At 49.8% G+C, this 25,405-nt stretch overlaps 1 long non-coding RNA gene across 1 annotated transcript in view; it reads left to right on the forward strand.

Annotated features, from left to right (window-relative positions):
* Window positions 1–2,627: 2,627 nt before the first annotated feature.
* LOC120400333 overlaps window positions 2,628–25,405 on the forward strand; it is a 34,506-nt gene continuing 11,728 nt past the window's right edge. Inside the window, exons 1-2 of the long non-coding RNA XR_005595741.1 lie at window positions 2,628–2,688; window positions 11,442–11,628. This is a non-coding gene — a long non-coding RNA (uncharacterized LOC120400333). The remainder of the gene's footprint in view (window positions 2,689–11,441; window positions 11,629–25,405) is intronic.

Raw genomic sequence — 25,405 nt, forward strand, 5'->3', positions numbered from 1 at the left:
AACCCTGAACGTAAAGTGTCAGAGCCAGGTCTATTGGCTCCTGGGCAAAGGCTTAGCTTGCTAGTCTACAGTGCTAGCTAATCAGCCCTCCTATGTGTAAGATTTCAGCTCTGTAAAAGAGGGCTAGTAATAGCATTTTACCCTGTTGTGGTACTTTTACCCCTTTTAGATCTTAAAAGTGCCTGGAAGAGCTGGGGACTCCCATTTTACAAGTAGCATAACTAAGGGTATGTCCACAGCGGGTAGCGATCGATCTATTGGGGATCAATTTATCACATCTTGTCTAGACGTGATAAATCGATTCCTGCCACGCTCCCCGTCGACTCCGGAACTCCACCGGGGCGAGAGGCGGAAGCGGAGTCGACGGGGGAGCCACAGCCGTCGATCCCGCGCCGTGAGGACGGGAGGTAAGTTGAAATAAGATACATCGACTTCAGCTACGCTATTCTCGTAGCTGAATCGACCTCCACCCCCAGTGTAGACCAGCCCTAAGCTCTTAGATACAAAGCAGCTTTTTCTGAGGAGCTGTGGTCTAGTGGATGAGACATTAGTACAAGGCTTTGCAACAAAAATTTTGGTGACCTCAGAGTGTGGCCACCAACTCTTGCTGGTGGCTGCTCTGACAATTTTACCTAAAATACTTAATTAACTTTAGGAAAAACAAATATGCACATATACATGTCCAAATCATTGTAATTTATGTATGTAGAGGGGTTTGGGTTTTTTCGGCAAACTCAATCACTAAAATAATGTACAGTTGTCTTCATTCTTTACTGGACCTAAACAGAATAGAAACACAAATAAGGTGTTTTGCACATTCTCGTCTTTTGTTGGTGGTGTGTCTTTTGCTTTTGGTTGCTTTCTTTAAAAGACTTGCTAGCTAATAAGTCTGCTGCTCAAAAATTGATATTTATAAGTTTGTTAATATCACTTTTCACAGCAGACTTACTAGCAAGCTGGAAGGCTGTGAAAAGTGATATTAACAAACATACAAATATCAATTTTCACAGAAGCTTTATTCAACCCTGGCAAGCCAGAGGACAAATTAAGCCCTGGATGGGGATATAGCAGGGGTAATGGGGGGGATTTATGGGGGCAGTGGGGACCAGTGGCAATGTGGGGAGGGGTTGGTGAGCCAAAGGCTGGCACCCCCTGCCGAGTGGTTGGGGCCCAGGGTTGGAACTCAAAGCCTCATGACCGGAGCCTGCCACCCATGACTCCAGGGCTGAAGCCCAAGTCTCACCAGCCCATGGAAGGTGTGGAACTCACTGGCTGCCTGCTCCTCCAGTGTTTGTGGCTCCAGAGAGGGGCAGGGCCCAACCTGTGCTGTGGCCCCAGGGGAGGGTCCACTGCTCCCCCTCTCCCCTAGTCACTGCCCAGAAGGCTGTGGCCACAACAAAAGCCTCTGGTGGCCTCATTTGTGAAACACTGGGTTAGTCTGTTATAACAGGCTGGGTTCTCCTCCCAGCTCCACCACACCTATCCCATTTGATTTGAGTAAGTCATGATTAGGACATGATTTTTTTTTTCAGAAGTGCTGAGCAACTGTGACACCAGTTGAAATCAGTGGGGCGCTGTGGGTGTTCTGCAAAGCAGGAGAGTTAGGCCCAGACGTGTAACGCTATTTAGGAAGCGCTCCACTCAGCTTTTCAAGGCCTAAGGCCCCACTATGTAAAGGTATCTAGGTGTTGCTATGCTCAGCGTCACAACCCCTGACTGACTAAGGAGACTAAATTTCATTTTCAAAAGGGATTTAGGCACTTTATGCTCCTAAATCAGCTACGCATAAGCTGAGTGCAGCAATGCCTACATACCTTTAACTATCTGGGCTTCAGACCCTTAAAGACAGATTTTTTTTTTCAAGGCATTTATTGGGGGTTTTCAAAAGCACCCAGGCTATGAGTGTTAGGTGCATGTCTGCATCTTCAGGCATCTAAATACCTTTTTAAAATCTGACCCTTCGGTGCCTCAGCCCCATTGGCTTTCAATGGGATTTAGCCAGCTAAGTCAGCTAGGGCCAGATTATTTAAGGTAGGTACCTACCTAAAAATGCAGATAGGTATCTAGTTGGGTTTTCAAAAGTGGCAAGGTACCTAATTTGAAATCAAGCAGCATTTATGCTCCTGTCTGCATCTTTAAGGGCCTCCCTTTCAATATCTGGCCCTTAGGCTTTGCAATACTGAGTGGAGCAATACCTAAATATCTTTACAGTTCTGGGCCTAAGCCTCTGTGATGCAGTTACCCCCTCTGTAAAATGGAAGGGATGCTATTTTCCTACCTATCTCCTTGGGGAGGGGTGTGAGAATTCACCAACCCGTGCAGGAAGGGCACAGAATTACGGGTAGAGGTGAGGCCTTCCTAGCCCCATATCTGATCCTGTAGGATAAGGGGAGAGTTTGTGGGTAGGAGTATCCCCTTTTTCCAGATCTTGCTTCTCATTCTCACATGGAGACCTGTTCTACCTTCATTCAGCTCAGCTGAGCCTCATGAGTTAAATACCACCCTCCCCCACTGCCTGCATCCTATGCATAGCTTGCTTTATGGAGATTAAGGTGTAGTCATCCTTGCTGATTTTCCCTCCCCTCACAGATAAATATTCTTCCCCAGTGGTTTATGGAGTGTCTCCTTTCTTCTACCTGTCCATCTGGGCACGAATGTCATGCTCATTGTCATGGTAACTTCTCAGCGGTAAGTTAGAACACAATACTCATTTTTGGTTGAACCAAATCCATTCATCCCTATCTCTCTCAATCCCCTGCTCCTTTTCCAGGGGCAAACCTCAGGCATTTTGATTGCAAGCTGTGTCCCCAGTGGTGCAATACTTCCTAGTTCCTAAATATACTGTGTTGTTTTCCTGCCACTTCTTCTCTCCCTCCCCCCAAATAATCTCAAGTGAAAATTCTGTGCTAGAAGTACTATGGTGGAACTGGTAGCCCTGAAAAGGCTAGAAAATATCTCCTTGCTGATGTGTAGAACAAACCATGATAAAGCACATTAAAGAGATAAGGCTGATCCATTTCCCTGGTCTCAAAGGGAGACTGTTTATTGCATTGCAGTGATGTGATGTGGTTCCCTGGATAAACTAAAGCAACCATGAAGGAAAGGTGAAACCACCAAGGGTCCTGCCCATTACTGGAATTTCGCTACTTCAGCTCATTTTCTCAATTCTTCACAGAGTAAACCATTTTATTGCCCAGTAACCCAACAGCTAATCTTATTAGGGTCTCTGAACTGCTATGTCAGAGAAGTATCCTATTGGTCTGCTCCTGTGACGCACTGAGCACCTGCAACTTCCATTGAAGTGAATGGGAGCTGAGGGTGCTCAGCACCTCCCAGGGTCAGGTCTGGTTAATTCCACTCTAATGTTCACTTTTTTACCACTCACAAAAAGCGCTGACCTTTCTCTCCCCCTCTCCCTCCCATCCCCCAAGTGGGATTCCAGTCCCTTTAGTTTCCAGGACAGTGCAATTACATCTTCACCAGCCTTGCAGCACCAGGTGACAAGTTTGCTTGGGAGTACGTGGATGTGTGCATTGTGGGTGGGTTTAGGCCTGTATTGGGAGGTAACCTGTTGTGGGATAGGACTGAGGCTGGGTGTAGTTATGCGTGCTTGTGAAGACAGGCAGCTTGTGAGTGGTTGGAGGCTAATGTCTTGTGAAGTAGCAGTTTCCTAAATTTAGGATTACCAGATAGCAACTATGGGAAAAAATGGGATGGTGGTGGAGGATAATAGGCACCTATATAAGAAAAAGTCCCAAAAAATGGGACTGTCTCTTTAGAAATGGGACATCTGGTCACTCTACCTAGATTGTACTTATTGCATTGATGGGAGATGCATTTTAGCAACCTTAAGCTTACCCTGAAATAGTGGATTGTGACTAGGGGCAGTCTTGAGCGAGGCATGATCTATAAGCTATGCCACCCCATGAGTAACCCTGGGAGACATTGTGTCTCAGATGATATGTCTACAGTGCAGCTGGGAGCATGCCACCCATCCCAGATAGACACATGCTAGCTCTGCGAAAGAGAGCACACTAAAAATAGCAGTGTGGACACTGTGTAGTGCAGGTGGAAGCATGGGCTAGCTGCCTGAGCCCCATGGGCATGACCCCCTTGCCACAACATCCACACACTGCTGTTTTTAGCACACTAGCTCAAGCAGAGCTAGTATGTGTGTCTACCCAGACTGCGAGGGACACTTCCAGATGCAGTGTAGACATAGACAGAGAGATACTTCCCTTCCTGCTTTCTCTCTGCTCCAAGCAGGTAGTAATTTACTGCTGCCTGATACCAGCAGTAAATTCCTCCTGCTTCTCTCTTTCTCACCCCCACCCCCCAGCCTTGCAGGCACTGGCTCAGCTACCCCAGTCAGAGAGAGTAAAGAATGGGGCTAAGTTTCACCCATTCCCCACCTGCTCTGGAAAGGGATTAAATGGGGGAGTAGCCCCATAGACTCACAGCCTGGGGAGCCCGCAGAGGGCTGTAAAATGAGTTCTTACAAGAATAAAAGATGAACTCCTGGGAGAATAAGTGCTGCATCCACACAAATATCCTCACCAGTCAGGAGTGACTGAGGGGAAATACAGAACAAAATGGTGATTCAAACACATTTGTTTCTGAACTGGGGCAGCACTGGTTAGTGGTTAGAAGACAAGCCTGGGGGGTGGGACACCTGTGTTCTAGTCCTAACTCTGCCATTGATTTATGATGTGGTCTTGGGCACCTCACCTCTCTGACACTTTCTCCACCTATGGAATGGGAATAATAATAATAATTCTTAACTCCCTCACTGGGGCGTTGTGAGGATTAGTTGATGTTTACAAATATGAATGTTATTTAAGTGCTAAGTATCATTATAAAATAGATGGTTCTCCATGAGGCATCCAGTGGCTTTTTAACAGCAGGCTAAATTTATCCCTGTGATAATTCCAATGGCTTGAATTTGTCCCAAGTATGTCTGAGTGCTTCCAAATGTAGGGATATCCGGAATATTGCTGCTGCTGGCCCAGTGAGGAGGTAATGATTTCTAATATGTGGAATGTAATATCCTCTGACACACGTCTGTGTATTGGCCTTCTGCTGGGCTCCTTGTATCGTGCAGTTCCAACATTTCACTGCATCATTAAGTTGAGCTGTTCTTTTTTTAACTCCAAAACTTAGCAAGTGTCTCTAAAACCCAAGAATCCACATAAAAAGATTCTTCTGACGTCCTCCTTTGATGCTTTGATCTTTCCACTGTGAAAGTGACTGATTGTGTGGTCACAGGCTTGAGTCGGGGGTGGGGAGGAAGAAATAAAGGCTGCTTTTATTTATTAAAAACTCTACAGCATCAATTGGGTAATGACATTTGCCAGCAAAACAGTCATATTCATTCAGTGAAAACAATCCTAATGTATTGCAAATGTTTATGGAAAATACTCTGGTTGTAAAATATTTCCATTAATTTCATGCACAGTAGAGTAACTAAACCACTTTCAAATTTCCCTTCTGCAAGGAGCAGCAGAAACTTCCTGTAATTCTTGTAGCTACTCATTCCTATATCTATAACCCAGAGAGTAAAATGTTCTACTTAGGATGATTGGGGATGATGTTGGCACTTCTGTAAGAGTATCAACTTCACCCACAGGACGGTTGGACTAGCCTGTGTAGTGACAGTATAATGTGCTTCCAAGTATGGGTGCTGGTGTCCAAGGCTGAGGCTTGCACCAGTGTTAATGCAAAAATGGGGGTATGTCCCCGAAGTCTCAGATACAGCCCAAGTGACTGGAGCCTAACCCCATTCCTTATTGCCTCTTGAATATCTGACTGGGGGAAAACTTATTTCACTTGGCAAGAGAGATTTTGCCTAACTAATGAGTTTGGGCTCATGCTGCAGCCCGGCAGTGACTGGGAGATCTGTAGGGGGACAATGCACAGCATCTGAGGGGAAGTGGGGAAAGAGATGTCTTGGGTCACCTTTGGCCAACACCCTGCAGAGCACTGATGAGCTAGTGCTTCTTGGCCACTGTCAGAAGACAGGATACTGGGCTAGATTAACCTTTGGTCTGACCCAGTATGGCTGCTCTTATTGGGAGAGGCAGATCTCACAGGTGATCAGATCTGCAAAGGGCACCCAAGCCCTTCCCTTGCACACTGAGCTGTAACCAGGGGCGGCTCTACCGTTTTGGCCGCCCCAAGCAGTCATGCGCGGGAGGCGCCCCGGAGCCGCGGGAGCAGCGGACCTCCCGCGGGCATAACTGCAGAGGGTCCGCTGGTCCCGCGTGGCTTGGCTGGACCCCCCGTGGCTGCGGAGGGTTCGCGGATCCCGTGGCTCCGCTTGAGCTGCCGCAGTCATGCCTGCGGGAGGTCCAGCCGAGCCGCGGGACGAGCGCCCCCTCCGCAGTCATGCCTGCGGCAGGTCCGGTCATCCCGGGGCTCCGGTGGACCTCCCACAGGCATGACTGCGGCAGGTCCGCCGGCCCAGCCTGCCGCCCCCTAGATTTGGCCGCCCTAGGCACCAGCTTGTTTTGCTGGTGCCTAGAGCCACCCCTGGCTGTAGCACATGAAGTATTCAGAGCTGGCAGCCCAGCTGAGCTCCTTTCTAACATCATTAGTCTTGGCTCCTCCCATCTCTCACACCCTTCTGGCTGGTCAAATCTGCATTCATTGCTGGCTGGCCGGCACCAGATCCCTCACTCCATCATATGAGAATTCCTGAGGGCTGCCTGTAATGTTAATAAGTCACTCTTAAACATTCTCAGTCATTTAAAGGGCATGTGGCTCCATGCAACTCCCAGCGAGACGCTCCAAGTGTGCCTACAGTACAGGGACTGTAGTGGTATAGCTATATCACCACAGCTATGCTGGCATAACCCTGAAGTGCAGTTGAAGCCTATGCTGACAGAAGGAGAACCACCACCCTGCACGACATTAGCTAGGTCGACAGGTGCATTCTTCTATCCCCATAGTTGCAGTCTGGGTTACACTTAAAACTTAGGTCAACATAGCTATGGCACTATGGGGTTTGACAAATCCACAGCCGGGAGAACAATTGCTATGTTGCCCTAACCCCCAGTGTAGAAGCAGCTAGGTCAATGGAAGAATGCTTTTGTCAACCTAGCTCCCATCGCTCAGGGAGCTGGTGTTCCTGCAGTAATGGGGAAAAACCATTCTGTGGTGTAGGCTGTGTCTACACAACAGGGTTATGCCGGCAAAGCTATGGCGCTATAGCTATGCTGCTGTAGCCCCGTAGTGAAGATGTGGCCTATGGCTACACTGGGGGGTGAGGTTGGCATAGCTACGTTGGTTAGGGGTGTGAATTTTCACATCCATGACTAATGTAGCTATGTTAACCTAAATTTTAAGTGTAGGCCAGGCCTCCTCCATCCCCAGCAACACACGCACACACCATCCCTCATTTCTTCTTGCTAAGCTGAATTGGGGCTGATATGACACCTCTTATTCCACCCTATAATATGCAATGTTGGGGTCCAGGAACACCCCTCTACCAAGCTCCTGTCTTCATAATGATTTCTCTCTCTCTAATCAAAGGTTAATCCTGTGTTCTGTTGTTCACTTTATTGCTTGGCTCATAAACAGCTACAAACATTTTCTGCACATAAAGCTGCAGAATCCCAGACAGACGTCTTGCACAACAGCAGCTGCTCAGGACTTTGTCCGTCTCTAGTTGGCAACACAGTATGAGAATAGAGCCCAATTCCCTCCCCATCTGGCTGCTGCTCAGCTTGGATTATACAAATCACGGGACCTGTGACATCTCAGATCACAATGTTCAGTCCTTATGCTCATTGGCTGGTCGTTGTCACATAATCACAAAAATGTACGGCTGGACGAGATCTCAAGAGGTCATCTATTCTATTCCATCCCCCCACACTGAAGCCTTGCTCAGGTGGGACCTTGTTACTGAAAGGATATATTAAATGGCAAAATACTTCATTTACACAGAGTGAAGGTTGCTTGGTGACAACTCATGCCCTTCTAGAATGTCAAATTCAGCAAATCTCAAACTTCTGAAAACCAAGAAATAGAGTTAAGGCAAATGCCCTCACAACTTAACTCTATCCCCACTGGGGCTATGTCTAGTCTACAGCGCTACGACAACACAGCAGCTGTATCACTGTAGACACTTCCTACAGCGACAGGTGGAGTTTTTCTGTCACTACACTTAATCCACCTCTCCAAGAGGCAGGAGATAGGGTCAACAGAAGAATTATTCCCCAGGAGATTGTCATTTTAACTACATTACTTAGCTGCGTGAATTTTTCACACCCCTCAGAGACATAGCTAAGGCGATCTACATTTTAAATGTGGACTAAGCCTGGGAATTATCTGCATGCACTCCTGTATTCACTGAGTTAGGTGTAGCTGTACTGAATGGCAAAGGAGTAAGTTGAAGCAGTTTGGAAGAGCAATGGCTGTGATATGAGGAGATATGGGTCTCAATTCCCTCTCCCTCCCGGCCCCCCACCATGTGTGTTAGCAGAGAAAAGAGGTGTATATGTACCTGAGGATCCAGTCTGCATCATTTCAATACAGGATTGTGTAGGCTGTTAGTAGCAGGGCATTGGGGTCTTCTTGCTGTGGGTACTGTCAGTAGTGAAATGGGATGTGAGAGAAGTCTGGATTTAATGGTGGGTAGGGGAAGTGTAGGTTTTGGTGGTATCATGTGTGCCAGTGTGAAGACACCGTAAAGGGGTATGAAGTGGTTGTTAAATTTTATAAGTGTGATACTCTGACATGGAAGTAGTCTCAGTGTTTGAGCACAGGGCAGGTGCAGGTAGTACCTGTCCATTACAGTAAAAAGGTAAAAGCAGAAGAGAGTCTTGTGGCACCTTAGACTAACAGACATATTGGAGCATGAGCTTTCGTGGGTGAATACCCACTTCGTCAGATGCATGTAGTCAAAGTAAAAAGGTAAAGTGAAAATGTGTCTTAAAGGCACAGTGGGGCATCTCTCAAAGGGGGCGGAGTTACATTTGTGTGGGCATTTACCTTAACTCTGTATTTCTTGGTTTTTCAGAAGTCTGAGTTTGATTGAACATGACACTGTAGAAGCTCATGAGCTATCACCAAACAACCTTGACTGTATTAACAAACTTTTTTGACATTTCATTTCCAAGTGGTTTTTAAAGAGAAATGTTTGCTGGTAGGAGTTAGTGGTCATTCAGGCAGGTGTAGGTCTCCCCTAGACTTGATCTGTTAATCTGCTACTGTGGCTAGGTAAGAATCAAAAGTCCAAGCTTTTATATAGTTGTTTCATCAGTAGATCAAAAAGAACTTTACATAATTATCCCCATTTTGCAGATGGGAAAATAGACACAGATAGGGAAGTGACTTGCCCAAGGTCACCCAGCTGGCCAGTGGCAGAAATAGCTAGACATAGTCCCCGTATAATGAACTTACCCTAGGCCTCACCATTGCTTTGTGATTCTACAGTGCTCATCCCCCCTGCTCCTGTACTTCTTGTTATATGCAATGAGGATAATGGTCGTGCATTGAAATGTTTGCACTGTATAGCTGTTAATAGGGCTGGTGAGAGAAATCTCATCCTTGATCTATGTCCCAAAACCTTGGCAGTTTTATTACATGGTTGTTACAGTAACTTTGGTATGTAAAAGACAAGTGGTGGGTCTCTCTCCTTTTCCATCCCTGTCCCACCATTCCCTGCAACATGTCTGCCCCCTTCTCCAAACCAGTGGCAAGCCCCCTACCCCCACACTAGGTTGATGTATATCTTAAATGTTCATTTCTGGATTTCAAATGTTTAAATTTATGTTGCCTTCAGTTCCCCCATCCCAGATCCCAGCTAACATGAAGGGATAGGGGCTCAGACACCCCAAGAGGAGCAAGCTCCTCCAGATCTGAGAACACACAGCAGGCTGGGACTGGAGCTCCTAACCCTGCAGAGTGGTAGGGCTCCCCTAGATTCTAGCATACACATGCATCCCAGCTGATGGCCCTCCCCACCCACAACTTTCTCTGCTACCCCTAATATTCTCCAACCGCTCATGTCTTCCCTTCATTTATCTTCCTTTCCATAATACCCCCATCCCTCACTGCAGACCCAAAGCCCTATTACCACTTACTCTTGTGCTCCTAATCCGCCCTTCCCATGAGCAGTCGTATGTAATTTTATTTTATTTTCAAAAGGTTTGAGCACCTTCTGATTATTCTGCAGTACTCAGATTACATTTTTCAAAACAAAACAAAATCAGCAACAACCCACCTTGACAAAGACTGACTTTTTTTCTCAAATGTTTACAGTTCATTCTCAGGTTTCTGCCAAGAGTGTATGTCAAACTTCAAAATTGCAGGCTCAGAAAGCTGAGAACCCCACCCATTGCTATAGTGAGTGTCTACATTGATGCACTATACTGTGCCACTGTAATGGTGCTAGTGAAGACTTAAGTCTGGTCTATACTAAGACCTATATCGGTATAACCATGTCACTCAGAGGTGTGAAAAATCCATACCCTGAGTGACATAGTTATACCAATCTAAACCCCTGTGTAGACAGCACTATATTGGTGGGAGAAGGTCTCCTGTTGACATACCTGCTGCCTCTTGGGGAGGTGTATTAACTACTCCAAAGGGAGCGCTATCTCCCATCGGCTTAGAGTCTTTATTAAAGTGCTACAGTGGTGAAGCTACATTGCTGCAGTTGTGCCAATGCTGTGTTTTAAGTGTCGATGTGCCCATAGCCTCAGCAGTGTGTTCTCGGTGCATGCGCCTAGCAGTCTGTTCTAAGCTCCCCACCCAGAGAGGCAGGGCTTTCCCAAATCCTGGGTCACATTGATGGTGGAGGGGTACAAAGATGATCTCAGATCTACTTAGAGGGACAAAGCAACCCAGATCCCAAGTCACAGTGGAGGTGGGGGGGGGAAGGAGAGGGGCTCAGATACACCCCCCCCCCCAAAGGCAGCACCTTCCCAGAACCTGGGGAAGGGAGGAGGGTCAGACTGCAATAGATGGGCAGCTCCCTTCCACCTTGCCTCCCCAAGTCTAGCACAAACATGGGGTACAGGGAGCAAGGCTCAGAAACCCCCCTGGGGCCAAGGATGCTAAGATCTCAGCTCACATGAAGGGAGGCAAGAAAGTGGGGGTTACACTCCCATAGATGGGCTTGGGGTCCCAGATTGTGGTGCATGCATGAGAGGGGAATGTGGGGCGGAAGGATGCTCTGCCTCTATTCTCCCCTGTCCTGTGCAATTTATTTTTGTAGCAAAGAGGTGTGGCCACCCTCAGACATTGACAGTGAGGGACTCCCAGACGCCCCCACTCCAGAAACCGAGGGGAACAGGAAGTATAAAAGGCCCTGTAGCTAGGATGACAACTGACAAGATGTCCCAATTTTATAGGGACAGTCCTGATATTCAGGTCTTTTTCTTATATAGGTGCTATTATCCCCCATCCTGATTTTTCACACTTGCTATTTGGCTCAGTTGAGAAGCAGTTGCCAAAGGAGACAGATGTGGTCTCCCCACTGCGGATGCAGGTGCCTGCAGAAGACTTCTGCTGTCCTGGGAAGGACCCCAAGCTACCCGAATGGCCAGACACGCCTGATGCTGAAGAGTTGCTGGCACTGCGCTCGCAGTGTACCCCAGGGAGATGGAGGACGACCCTTGGAAGGTACACTCAAGGGGGAGTATAGGAAGCAGCCCAGGGGAACCAGACTACCGTCTGGCTGCCTCCGGAGACTTGCTGTTAGGGCACTAGGCTGGGACGCGGTGGAGTTTGGCAAACCTGCATCCATCCTGCCACCTCACCACGGGGTGGCAGTACTTACTCCCCATCCTTAGGTCAGGAGACCTGCGCTCTGCACTCAACCCCTGCGGCGCCCTAGGCTGCTTACTGGGCACTCGACCCCTGCCCGAGGGCTGGAGCACTAGCCTACAAGGTGCCCTGTCCTTTCCTAAGGGCCTGGGCACCTGAACTGTGCATTCTTCTCCCTTGCCTGCGGGTTTGAGCCCTAGAGACAGCTAATTCCCACCCTGTACAGACTGCTGTTCCGGGAGCGTGATAGCAAAGAGGCATGGCCACCCTTGGAGACTGACAGCAAGGGACAGCCACACAAGCCTACACGCCTACAATTTTCTTTTCAGAAATCATCTCAGCACCTTCTGGATATTCTGCTGTGCTCAGATTACTTTCTCCCCAAATAAAAATCCCGCTTTTGAGAGAGGTGGTTTGGAACAAAGGGCCTACTTTTTTTTTTTTTTTTTTAACTTCAGCTTTCTGCCCTGGGTTTCACAGTGCCTGGGATGCGGCTCAGATTCAATGACTGTAACATATCCTCAGAGTCACCCCGATCCTGTGATGCAGAGAGAGAGTTTTCCAGATCCTTAGCCTCTTCCTCTGCACATGATCTGTGTAATCCTTGATGTGTCTGACAGGAGAAGCAATTTCTTTTGCAACTAAAATTTTAATTTGACTTCCCCCAAATGGCTGGTGCCTTGAGCCTTGGCGAACCGGCTGTGACAAACCTGAGTCCCAGTTCAATCTCTATCTGTGAGCAAAAAAGATTGCCAGAATCAGTTTAAGAAAAGCAGTATGTCCCAGAACCCCTTGGTCAAATGGCCATGAATTTAGATCACTAAGAGAACCCTATGCCCCCATGAAGCACTCACACTTCAAGGCAATCTGATTAACCATACAGATTTTAGACCACTTAGAACTGATGATCTTCAAATAGAAAGCTGGTCTTAAGCTGTCACTCTGCTATCAATATGCATGGAAATCACTGCACCTTGGTCTAACTGCCAGCAGGCTGGCTCCCGCCGCCCCCCCCATCCCCCCATGTCAGGGGTCACCTTCTGTAGTGTCACTTACCACCACAAAGAAGAGTTAACAGTACACTTGTAATGTTGTTAGCACCTCTGATCATGGTGTGGATTCCCCCTATTTGAAAGCACACTGACATTGTCTTACAAGTTCCCATTCTTCAGAAGCGATGTCTTTTGTCCTGATGCTGCATGGAAAATTTCATGGGAATTTTCCTCACTCTGCCCACACCTCCTACAAAAATTCTTAATGCGCCAGACTCTTGTAGTTTTCTAACCATCCTCTAATATCAAAGCTATACCAATATCAAAGTCATACCAGGGCATGCATTGCTAGGCTACTGCTTTGTTACTTGAGAGGTGAAGACAGGGTCATGCACACTCCAGTGGCTTATTTATAATTTAGCCCCTGAAGATCCTGAACTGCCTTTCATGTAGGCGGAACCTGCACCCACCCAGAGGAGCCTTCTTGGTTTCAGTAGGGCTCCCTGCAGAGCCAGGTCAGCCCATGCACAATACGTTGCAGATCAGGACCTTTGTTGGTATAAATTCCTTCATCCTCGCTTGTTGCACGGCCTCCCAGAAATGAACAACTCTATCAAGGACTAAGTCACTTCATGGAACAATCTAAACACAGAGGCCTTTAACAAAATACAACAGCAGACAGTGTTGATTTGTTCAGTGTCTTTCATGTGATCTGTCTTTCAAGCCACTTCACAGCATTCCTAAAACAATAGGGCATCAACATGTACAGTAGAGCAGTGTTTTTCAAAGTTCGGGTCAAGACCCAGTACTGGGTTGTGGCATGTAAGGCACTGGGCCGCTGTGGTCAGCACCGCCGACCAGAACGTTAAAAGTCCCATCAGTGATGCTACCCAGCTAACGCAGGCTAGTGCCTACCTGTTCTGACACCGTGCTGTGCCCCAGAAGTGGCCAGCAGTGTGCTCCGTGTGCTGCCTGAGCACCGGAGGGGAGGGGAACGGTGCCCGCGGGTGGGAGCCACTTGTGCACCTCCGCCTAGGGGCCGGACCTGCTGCTGGCCGCTTCAGGCGCAGCGTGGTCCACGGTGCCAGGAAGGCAGGAAGTCTGCCTCTGCACCCCAGCTGCGCCGCTGACTGGGAACCGCTGAAGGTAAGTCTGCGCCCCCACCCCATGCCCCAATCCCCTGCCCCAGCCCTGAGCCCACCCAGAGCCCTCACCCCCCTCCTGCACCCCACCCCCCTCCCAGAGCCCCCTCCCACACCCTGAACCCCACATTCCTGGCCTCATGCCACAGCCCTCACCTCCACACCCCAAATGCTTCATCCTCCACTTCGTTGGGTCGCTGGCATCAACAATTTTCTTCAACTGGATCCCCAGGAAAAAAGTTTGAAAACCACTGCAGTATAAAATACATGTGTACAACGCCACTTAAAAGCCAAGCATTGAGCGTCCAGAGGTATGAATAAAAGCAAGCATTAAATATGGCAAAATAATCCCTCGTGCTCAGTGGAACTCAGACTATGGGTTTTTCATTGACTGGACATTGGGTGGAAACAACAAACGGAAAGCCCAAAGAAACAGCGATGACTGTCGTCATAACCAGCCATCTCATCACAAGACTATCTAGCCTCAGTCAGATGTTTTGTCAGCATTGTAAAGGTGGTGTTATTTAGAAAGACGATAACACAGTGTCTTTGCAGATATGCATGGGCAGCTTCTCCCATGAATACGGGTTGCCCTGAGAAACAATTTGAAGCTATTTGAAGGAAAATGACTGGGTAATATAGACTATCGCTACGAGCTAGGGGTGTGATTCCACCTGAAACCAGTGGGTATGTGCTCAGCATGGCTCAAACAGGCCTCCACTGCTGCTGCCTGGGCTACAGAGGCTACACTGCTATGTGTACTTGTGTTAGCTCAATGAGAGCTAGCGGTGCTAGTAGGTGTACATGAGCCGTGGAATCACACCCTAGTTTGTAGTGCAGACATAGCCACAGGCTGGCCTTATTGGCAGAGCAGAGGCAGAGGTGGTTGTTTTTAGTAATTGTTGCTAGTGTGCCAGGAGCTGCCCTACTATGTTTCCAGTCAGACATAAAAGATGAGTTAGTCAGTGCTGATGGACAATTTTGTGTCATCATTAGGATTTATGAGGGACACCCTTCCAGGATCTAAATTGGAATGCCTCAAGGAACTGCTCTCGCTGCCACAATATTCACTATGTGAATGAGACCACTGTATATCTCTTTGCCTATGAACGCTACAGGTTTGCTCTCTGCTCTGGCTGAAGGCTTGGCTGGATGTGTGGAGCTATCCCAGCCTCAACCCTGAGAAAACAGAAGTCTTGCAATGTTGAACAGACATAATTGACTCAAGCAGGGTTGCTCGGCCTTCGTGCTTCCACTTGTTGAGAGGATTTGTTCAGAAAGAGGGAGTCAGGTTAAGAATTATCGGTGCACTTTTAACTGCATTAAAAGCTCTCACTTGTTGGAAATTTGCACCTCCTGCATCATTCTCTGTCTCATAACTATCTGTGAGCAACAGAAGTGCTGGTGAGCATGAGGCTCAGTTATTGTCACTTCTTCTTCAAAAGACTGTCGTCTCTTGCTACAAGTTCAGAATGCAGCAGTATGTTTGCTCACCAGCTTGAGGGATCACAACAGTTTTTACACCTGCCCTGCAATCTCTGTATTGGCTCCCTACAAAGTTGCAGATTGACTCTGTTAATGAAGCAGCCCCTTGTTTTGTTCTAGACCTGGTCCAAGAACCATGTGCTGACTGGTATCTGCACCCAACCACCACCTGCTACGCAGGGATCACACTATTCTATCTTAAGTTGTGGGTCCTGGTGTATAGCACTCATTCTTCTCTGGGATTTGTCTCAGGGCATTGTTCCCACTTTATTAACAAACAAAGCCTCCACAAATATCGCTTCCCAAGATGTGTTGGAATATGGCTCCATAAATACTCCCATTTCTCCTTTCTTCATTGACCACTCTTGCTTGTTTACATTTTAAATGGTGATTTTATTTTACTTTTCATTGCCCAGTGCTGGGAATGTGGGACTAGAAGGACCTCTTTATAAATATAGTTAATACAAATAATTATAATTAACTTCAATAGCACTTTCATCACTTAAATAAGCAATCCCTTCTCTTGCTCTGACGGCAGCTTCTTGTCTTTTGCCTCCAAGCAGATGCTGATTTATCCCCATATGACAATGTAATAGGGGCTGACGATCAGCAGTTCCACAGAGAAAAGCCACTTCACAGGAAAGGCTTGTCATGAGGCTGCCTTTGATAGACAGCCAGTAGGGTTTAGGTCCCAGTTACAGTGAATTCCACTATCAACAAATTCAGCTCTAGAAACACTGCAATTACATGCTGGATGCTTGACAAGTATTGACACGTATTTTCAATCAAAGTAAGCTTCCTATATTGCATATTCCAGGGGTTTCTAGCATTCCAACAGCTGATCTAGGTCCACCTGTGTCAGGATACAGAGGAGGATTTTCTGGGCTCTGACTGTAAAGTGAACAGAGACCACCCAGCTTTTCTGATCTCAGGGCCACCATCCAAGCAGAATAATTTTGCAGCTTTCTCTCCTATTTCCTCCTACTGCTACCTGTGCTGTATCAGAGTTTCTCTTCTACAGACCCTCTTTGGCACTAAACCTATCTCAGAGGATCCAGGACCCCTTGTGGATCCTAAGAGGTGTCTGGAGATTTGGACATCTCCTAATTACTTCACCTAATTAGGCCTGAAGTTTCTGCTGAGGCCTGGTCTACACTACGAGTTTATCTCGAATTTAGCAGCGTTAAACCGAGTTAACCCTGCAACCATCCACACAACGAAGCCCTTTACTTCGATATAAAGGGCTCTTAATATCGATATCTGTATTCCTCCCCGACAAGGGGAGTAGCACTGAAATCGGTATTGCCATTTCGAATTAGGGTTAGTGTGGACGCAATTCGACGGTATTGGCCTCCGGGAGCTATCCCACAGTGCACCATTGTGACCGCTCTGGACAGCAATCTGAACTCAGATGCACTGGCCAGGTAGACAGGAAAAGCCTCGCGAACTTTTGAATTTCATTTCCTGTTTGCCCAGTGTGGAGAGCTGATCAGCACAGGTGACCATGCAGTCCCAGAATCAAAAAAGAGCTCCAGCATGGACCATACGGGAGATACTGAATCTGATCTCTGTATGGGGAGATGAATCTGTTCTATCAGAACTCTGTTCCAATAGACGAAATGCCAAAACATTTGAAAAAATCTCCACAGTTCCCGCACTCTCCGAAAACCATTTTAATTCTTGGCTGAGCTCCCAAAGCCTGAAAGGTCAAAAACATTGTCACGGGTGGTTCGGCGTATATGTCATCAGACTTCCCCCCCTCCCCCCCCCCAGTTAAAGCAAAGGGAAAAAATCATTTTTCGCCTTTTTTCAATGTCACCGTATGTCTACTGGATGCTGCTGGCAGACGTGGTGCTGCAGCGCTACACAGCAGCATCCTCTTGTCTTGCCTTGCAGACGGTACAGTAGGACTGGTATCCGTTGTCATCGTCCCATGGGTGCTCCTGGCTGGCCTCGGTGAGATCGGCTGGGGGCGCCTGGGCAAAAATGGGAATGACTCCAGGTCATTCTCTTCTTTAAGTTTTGTCTAATGGAGATTCAGTCCTGCCTGGAATATCATGGCAGCTGGAGGCTTCTGCCTCAGGCTGCTCTCCCAGTCAGCAGCACCGTGCGGTCGCGCCTACCCCTTGCTACCAGGGATCACAATCAGACACTTAGACCTCTACATTTTGCTGCAAATAAAAAAATGTAAGCTGCCGTTTAGAACTGTCCCCCAACATACAGATCCTGGGACATTTTGTATTTTACCAGTGTCAACCAAAGGCCCACACACAAATGGAGATTCAGTCCTGCCTGTGCTTCTATCCTAGTGCTTGTCACAGATTCCCATTTTCAGCTATAGGCTGAGCAAGTGCAGAATGGTGGTTCACCCTACTTTGCTGTAAGCCAACCACCCTCCCCTCCCCCCTTTGATCTCTGCTTGAAGAGGCAGTAAAGTCAGTGTTTCTTATTCCTGCATTCTTTATTACTTCATCACACAAATGGGGGGGACACTGCCATGGTAGCCCAGGAGGGGTGGGGGAAGAGGGAAGCAACGGGTGGGGTTGTGGCAAGGGCACCCCCTAAAATGGCATGGAGCTCATCATTTCTGCAGGATGTCTGGGGCTCTGACCCGGAGTGGCCGTTTGCCTCTCTGGTTCTTTAGTAGGCTTGCCGGATATTCTAGGCAGGACTGACTCTCCATTAGTCAAAACTTAAAGAAGGAATAACCTGGGGAGTCATTCCCATTTTTGTCCAGGCGCCCCCGACCGACCTCACTGAGGCCGGCCAAGAGCACCCATGACAGCAGCAGATGGTACAGTATGACTGGAACTGTCTTTGTCAACTTGCAAAGCAGCAGATGGTACAGTAGAGCTGGTAACCATCTTTGCTAACTTGCAAAGGCAAGGGGATGCTATTGTGTAGTATTACGTCTGTTAGCATTATCCAGTAGACATACGGTGACAGTGAAAAAAGGCTGAACGGGCTCCGTGGTTGCCGTGCTATGGTGTCTGCCCGGGCAATCCAGAGAAAAGGGCGCAAAATGATTGACTGCCGTTGCTTTCACAGAGGGAGGATTGACTGACGACATTTACCCATAACCATCCACGACAAATTTTTGGCCTCATCAGGCATTGGGATCTCAACCCAGAATTCCAATGGGCAAGGGAGACTGCGAGAACTATGGGATAGCTATGGGATAGCTACCCACAGTGCAACGCTCCGGAAGTCGAAGCTAGCCTCGGTACATGGATGCACACCACCGAATTAATGTGCTTAGTGTGGCTGCATGCCCTCGACTTTATACAATCTGTTTCCAAAAATCGGTTTCTGTAAAATCAAAATAATCCCCTAGTGTAGACATACTCTTAGTCCTGTGTATTTTGCCTAATGCTTTTGGTCTGTATTTGACCACCAAGCAAAACATCGTCTTGCTTCCTTCCTATGCTTTCTAGTGTTTGCTCACCCACTTCTCTTGAGTTTTATTAAAGGCCATAGAAATCTACCATATATTATTACTCACTTATCACACAATTGCACCTGATGTGATTACAACACAATTTCAGACTTGAAATATAGATGGTCTTGAACCATGTTTTATGTCTCTACATTGTGCTACAGATGTGGCTTTTGCCAAGGATTGGTACCAAGATGTAGGGACCCAATTCAAACAGGCTTCCGACTCACCCATGCTGCAGGACCAAACCACATGAAGACCTAGCCAGATCCCACAATATGGTAGCTCCCAATAGTGTAGATGGAAGCCAAAATATGTCTGTCAATAGAGCTTGTCTCCACATCTAAAGTTGTAGTGTTTTAACTTAAGGTGTGAGGTTGGACTGACTGAGTTAAACCAGGACAAATGTATGTGTTGACACTAAACATTAGTTTAAATCTGGTTTATATGGTGTAAACTCATCATAAACCCAGTTTGAACAAATGTAAGTGTCCACACCCAATATTCCACCAGTTTAACTCAATCAGTGCAACATTACAACATTACGAAGGGGCAGTGTAGGCGTGTGCTCTTGGGGTCGCCCCTCTCTGGGGCGGCTGGGAGCCAGGCTGCCTCACTACACAAGTTTGGTGAGTTGGGGAATTAGCTTGGTGAGGCAGGAAACAGTCAAGGGCTCAGGCCCTCAGACAGGGGCTGAGCACAGAGTTCAATACAAGCCCAGGCCCTGGGTCAGGACGAGGCAGCAAACAAACAGTTCAAGAGCAAAACCCAGGCTCCTGGTCCTGAGCGTCAGGGCGAGGAGGAGGCTGCCACCCATGAGTGGGGAGGCTGCCACCCATGAGTAGGGTGGCAGGGGGGGACGCAGGCCCGCCCGCTCCACTGCATCCCAGCCCAGGGTCCTGACAGTGGCAGGCGACCTGCTGCTGTGTCAGTGGGGATCCTGGCCGCAAAACACTGACATCAGCTCTGGGTGTGCCACAGCCAGACTAGAGTCAGCTGCCCCTGGGCTACTTCCAACCTCCCCCTCTAGCAGTACCTGCGTCTGGTCGGCATCCTCCAGGGCATCGAGCACCATGGGCTCCTCGGGGTACTCCGCGAGTGGTAAGCTGGGCAGCTCCTCTGGCTCCCTTCTCACCGGTAGGCTTACTGGCTTCTCCGGCGGCTGATCGGCGTCCAGCCTCACTGGATATGGCCAGTCCTCGGGGCAGTCACAGGCGGCAGGAGTCTCCCCAACAGGAGCTAGGGCACCAGCATCAGGCCTCTCTGGCAGCCAGGCAGCTTCTGAGCCCTGGGGTTGGGCTTTTATACTTCCTGTCCTGCACCTTGACCTCTGGGGGGCAGGCGCAGGCTCCAGTGGCTCTGCCCACTTTGGCATCCAGAGGGTCTCATCCCTCTCTGCGGTGGCTGGGAGCCAGGCCGCCTAACTACAGGCAGCTTAGGACTAATCTACTTTTAAAACATAGATCAGCATTGCTATTGCACCTAGGGTGTAAAAAATCTACACCCAAGAGTGCCATAGCTCTCTTTATAGCTCATGGTATAAACACAAATAGGTTGAAGGAAAAATGGTTCTGTCAACCTAGCTACTGTTGCTTGACCAGATGGTGTTCCTTCAATGAAGGAAAACCTCCTTCCATTGTTGTAGTCTGTGCCTACACTACAGGGTTATACTGGCATAGTACGATGCCATGGTCATGCCAGCGTAGTCCCTGTAGTGTACAAAACAGGCTATTCAGTTCAATCTATGATACTCCGGTGTGCTGATTGTTCACAGTGCCTATCTCCAAAGCCTGGAGCAGATCTGTTTGTGTCTCATTATATGGTGTTTGCATTGTCCAATAATGTCCCTGGGATATTAGAAACAAAGCTTCTACACTTAAAGCACTACAGCGGCACAGCTGCAGCTGCGTTGCTGTAGCACTTCATTGTAGACACTCACTACAGTGACGAGACGGGTTCTCCTGTCACTGTAGGTAATCTGTCCCCTTCAGAGGCAGTAGCTAGGTTGACACAAGAATTCTTGCTACAGCAATGAAGAACCCTTACCATCGCTGTAATAAGTATCTGTCTACACACTGAAATGCTACACCTGTGTGGCAGTTGGTTTAGACATAGCCTCAGGGTGAAACTCCACTTGCAATGAAGTGGAATGCGATCCCCAAACTGTTAATGAGGTTTCATTCTGTTTTTAATGATGCAGCCCTCATATTACAATGAAGGTAATTATAGCCAGGATAAGTAATTAACAGGATTTAGCACCTCATTCTATACTCGTTATCTGGCCTCTTATTCTCAGTAAGGTTAAATGCTTTGGAGACAATTGTTAGCACTTGCCTCCTTCCTCTTTCCCTTTTATTTAGCAAAGGCAAGAGCAAGCTAACCATCTAGCAATGATGACCCCATGTCCCATTCCATAGCAAAGGAGAGGGCTGGCTGGTCAGCAATGAAGAATTGGCTAGCACTGATGATTTTTTTTTTGGAACAAGAAGAACTGGGTTCCATTAGTATTAAGTTCTGGCTAGCCATGGTGTACAGCTATTAGCCAGGATGGGCAGGGATGGTGTCCCTAACCTCTGTTTGCCAGAAGCTGGGATTGGGTGGTAGGGCATGGATCACTTGATGATAACCTGTCTGTTCATTCTCTTTGGGGCACCTGCCATTGGCCACTGTCAGAAGACAGGATACTGGGCTTGATGGATCTTTGGCCAGACCCAGTATGGCCGTTCTTATGTTCTTATAAAGAGAACTTGTTAGAATGGGGAAACTGAGTCACCGTACAGCTAAATCCCTTGCTTGCCCCAAGTCAAACAAAGGAAATGGCAGAGCTGGTAATAGAACCCTGGAGTCCTGGCTCTCAGCAACGTGCACTAACTTCTTTTTCTGACAAAACAAAGTGAAATTGAATGAATTTGAGAAACTGTTGAACAGGTAAAGAAAAAGTCATTATTCTGCAGCAGGGGTTTTCAGACTCTTTTTTTTTTTAAAATCAAGTGGCCAACATAAGAGACTGGCTCGTGGATATTTTCCCCCCTGTAGCAAGTCGGTGTGGCTCCCCTCCTGCCCAGCAGAGGGAGCTCCCTCCCAGACACCAAAGGGGGCTGAGTCATCACTTCCTGTCCCCGCCCCCCGGAAGTTGAGGGGCAGGACAGGAAGTAGAAAAGGAGAACGCCAGAGCTCAGTCAGGAGCCAGCCACCGCCGCGAGCAGACATGCCGGCGGGAGCTCCAGAATGGGAACCCTCTAGGACCCGAGGTGGCGATCAGGACTGGCCCCCACTGCCCCGCGCCCGGTACGATGAGGAACCCGCGGAACTTCCCCGGGACCGGAACCCGGAGCAGCCGCTAGGACTTCCTCCCGCCTGGTACGAGGAGGAGCTGCCGCTGCCGCTTCTGCCCTGCTGTTATCCGGAGGAACCACCGGAGGCAGCCTGGCCGGACTTCCAGCAGGAGTTGCCGGACCTGCCCCCAAGCCCTGGTCCTTCAGACCCCATGCCGATGGACTGGTCCGAACTCACGGCAACCGAGGAGCAGGTACCGGTAGAGGGGGAAATGGAATGTAGCCCGGGGATAGCCGATCCCTGTCAGGCTATAGGCACCGAGGTGCCCATGTCGGTGTGTTTCGGTCAGGACCCCACTGACCAGCGGCAGTGCTAGCCGCTAATAGGGCCCCGGGCTGGGACACAGTGGAGTGGGTGGGCCTGTGTCCCCCCTGCCACCCCACTCACGGGTGGCAGTCTCCCCCTCACCCCAGCGCAGACAGAGACGCCGGCACTAAGCTGAGTTGCTGTCATTGCCCAGCTCCCGACACCAGGACCTGAGTCCTGTGGACTATGGTTTGTTGCCCCGCCCTGACCAGAGGGTCTGGGCTTATTGACTTTGTAGTTGCTCAGCTCCTGAGGCAAGGACCTGAGCCCTAAACTGGACTGCTGTGATAGACTGCTGTTGCCCAGCCCCCTGCTCCAGAGGGCCTGGGCTTATATAAACTGCTGTTGCCCAGCCCCCTGCTCCAGAGGGCCTGGGCTTATATAAACTGCTGTTGCCCAACCCTCTGCTCCAGAGGGCCTGGGCTTATATAGAACTGCTCTGGTGCTGCCCCGCCCCGATTGAGGGCCTGGGCTTACACTACTTGACGGTGTGCCTTGTGCTCAGCCCCTGCCTGAGGGTCTGAACCTGTGAACCTTCATGAGACTGATCGCTGTGAGAATCTGAGACTGATTGTTGTTCAGTCCCCCTGATCTAGGGGGCCTGAAGGCGCTGAAACTGATTGCTGTTACCCAGCCCCCCTGCTCCAGAGGGCCTGGGCTTATATTGAGACTGATTGCTGTTACCCAGCCCCCCTGCTCCAGAGGGCCTGGGCTTATTGAGACTGATTGCTGTTGCCCGGCCCCCTGCTCCAGAGGGCCTGGGCTTATATTAAACTGCTGTTTCCCAGCCCCTGCTCCAGAGGGTCTGGGCTCATATTGAACTGCCGTCACCCAGCCCCCTGCTCCAGAGGGCCTGGGCTTATATTGAACTGCTGTTACCCAGCCCCTGCTCCAGAGGGCCTGGGCTTATATTGAACTGCTGTCACCCAGCCCCCCTGCTCCAGAGGGCCTGGGCTTATATTGAACTATTGTTATTCAGCCCCCCCCGATCCAGAGGGCGTGAGACGGTGCTAACCCTGATTTCTTGCCGTCCCACCAGTTAGAGGGGACAAGAAGCGAGTCGGTGTGGCTCCCCTCCTGCCAGCCGGAGAGTTGAGCCCCGACCAACAGCTTACACCCCCCTTTTTGAGTTTATCCAGACCAGCTCCCATCCACAATCACAGAAGGTCACTGTGCTTGCTGCTACTGTACCTGTTCAAATGAAAAAGTAATATTAGGAAAGTGTATTTTCACCTGCTTTTAACATGATTTAATGGCTGGAAATGAGAAGCACCATTTGACCAGGAAGTTCCCTGCAGACCACTAGCAAGTGCTCCACAGAGCATGGTTTGGGAATCACTGTTATGCAGAAAGCAGATCCTCATTGTGATCGGGCGTACAAACCCCACACTGAGCAACAAGAGCTTAAGTGATTATTTTGTGCTCAGCCAGCCCCTCCCCACCACACCTGCTGCAAATGCTCCATCTGTTGGAGGAATTAAAAGATTGGGAATTAGCTCATTTGGTTGGCAGTGCTGGAGGTGAGCAGACCTGTAGCTCACAGCCACAGCAGCCCAGAACAGAGGGAAGCCTAAAGGCTCTGAGACAGCTTCCCAAAGGGGTCCTGTAGTGAGGCGGCCTGGCTCCCGACCGCCCCAGAGAAAGAGGAACCAGAACAGCCACCTCAGTGGGCGGAGCCGCCTCAGTGGGCGGAGCCACGCCCGCCTTGCCGCCCCCCCCCCGGCGCGGGCGGGCGGGTATAAAAAAGCGGCCTCAACCTCCCCCTAGCCCAGCGCGGCCGGAGAGGGCCGAGACGGACGACTCCTGTTCCTGACTCCCCCTGGCCCTGCCCAGAGCCAGCAGGACCAAGCCGGACACGACGAAAGCCTCCCCTCACCAAGCGGACGGACACGACCTCCCCGAGCCTACTCGACCGAGGGTACTCGGCCGAGGGCCTGGCCGAGCCCCCGCCGTCCGAGCCGCCCGAGCGTTCCTGTGGCGAGTGAGTCGAGTCAGAGCAGCCTGACCGCTTCCAGCGCTCACGAGGCCCCAGCCCCTGACCGCCCCGCGGTGAGCCGCGAGCAGCGCAGAGGAGAGGGAGATGAGGGCAGCCGAGGTGGGGCGCCCTGTCCGGCTGAGGCACTGGCGTGCCCATGTCAGCTGTGGGGGCCCTCAGGATCCCCACCCATGTTGACGGATCCGCCGCTGTGTGGGGGCCCAGGCTGGTGGGGTGTGGGGGGGGTGTCCCCCCCCCCCCCCCTCCTGTGGACCAGGTGGCCCCCCCCCCTCCTACCACCGTTCAGGCAGAGAAGCTCCTCTCCTGGGCTTCTTGAACTGCTGCCATAGCCTGCCAGGGTTGCTGCCCCCTGGCCCTGCTGCTGGCCCCCCTGCCCTGTTGCCCTGCTGGGCCTGTGAGCTGATGACCCTGCCTGACCCTTGCCCTGCTGCTGCCCCTGCCCCTCCTTGCCCTTTAGCACTGAGAGCTTGCCCCACCCTTGGGGTTGTGGCTCTCTGGACTCCAGCTCCTGAGACCTGCCTGCTGTGCTGGACTGCTCCTGCCCTGCACAGCCCTGCTGCCCGGAGCTGCTGAGGCACTTGCTGCTGTGCCCTGTTGGCTGCTGTGCTGGGCTTAAACTTGTGGTGCTGTTGTGTGGCTGCTGTGCTGCTGACTGAAACTAGTGCTGTGCTGCTGCTGAGCTGCCCCTGAGGCTGAGGCTGGCTAGTGACTTTGTGTGCTCAGCCCTGCTGAGCCCTGCTGCTAGGAGCTGAGTGTTGCTGCCCCTGTTGCTGCTGAGGGGAGCCCAGCTAGAACTGTTGTGTGTGCTCCCCCCTGTGAGTGAGCTCAGCCTGCTTCTGAGCTGCCTTTGCTGTGCCAGGGGGCTTTGCTGGCCTAGGAGCCGATGTGGCTGCTGCTAGATGCCTGCTCTGCTCCTGTAGTGGGATCTGAGCTGACTGGA

This window comes from Mauremys reevesii, linkage group 3, assembly GCF_016161935.1.
Source record: "Mauremys reevesii isolate NIE-2019 linkage group 3, ASM1616193v1, whole genome shotgun sequence".
In the NCBI taxonomy this organism is placed as follows: domain Eukaryota; kingdom Metazoa; phylum Chordata; order Testudines; family Geoemydidae; genus Mauremys; species Mauremys reevesii.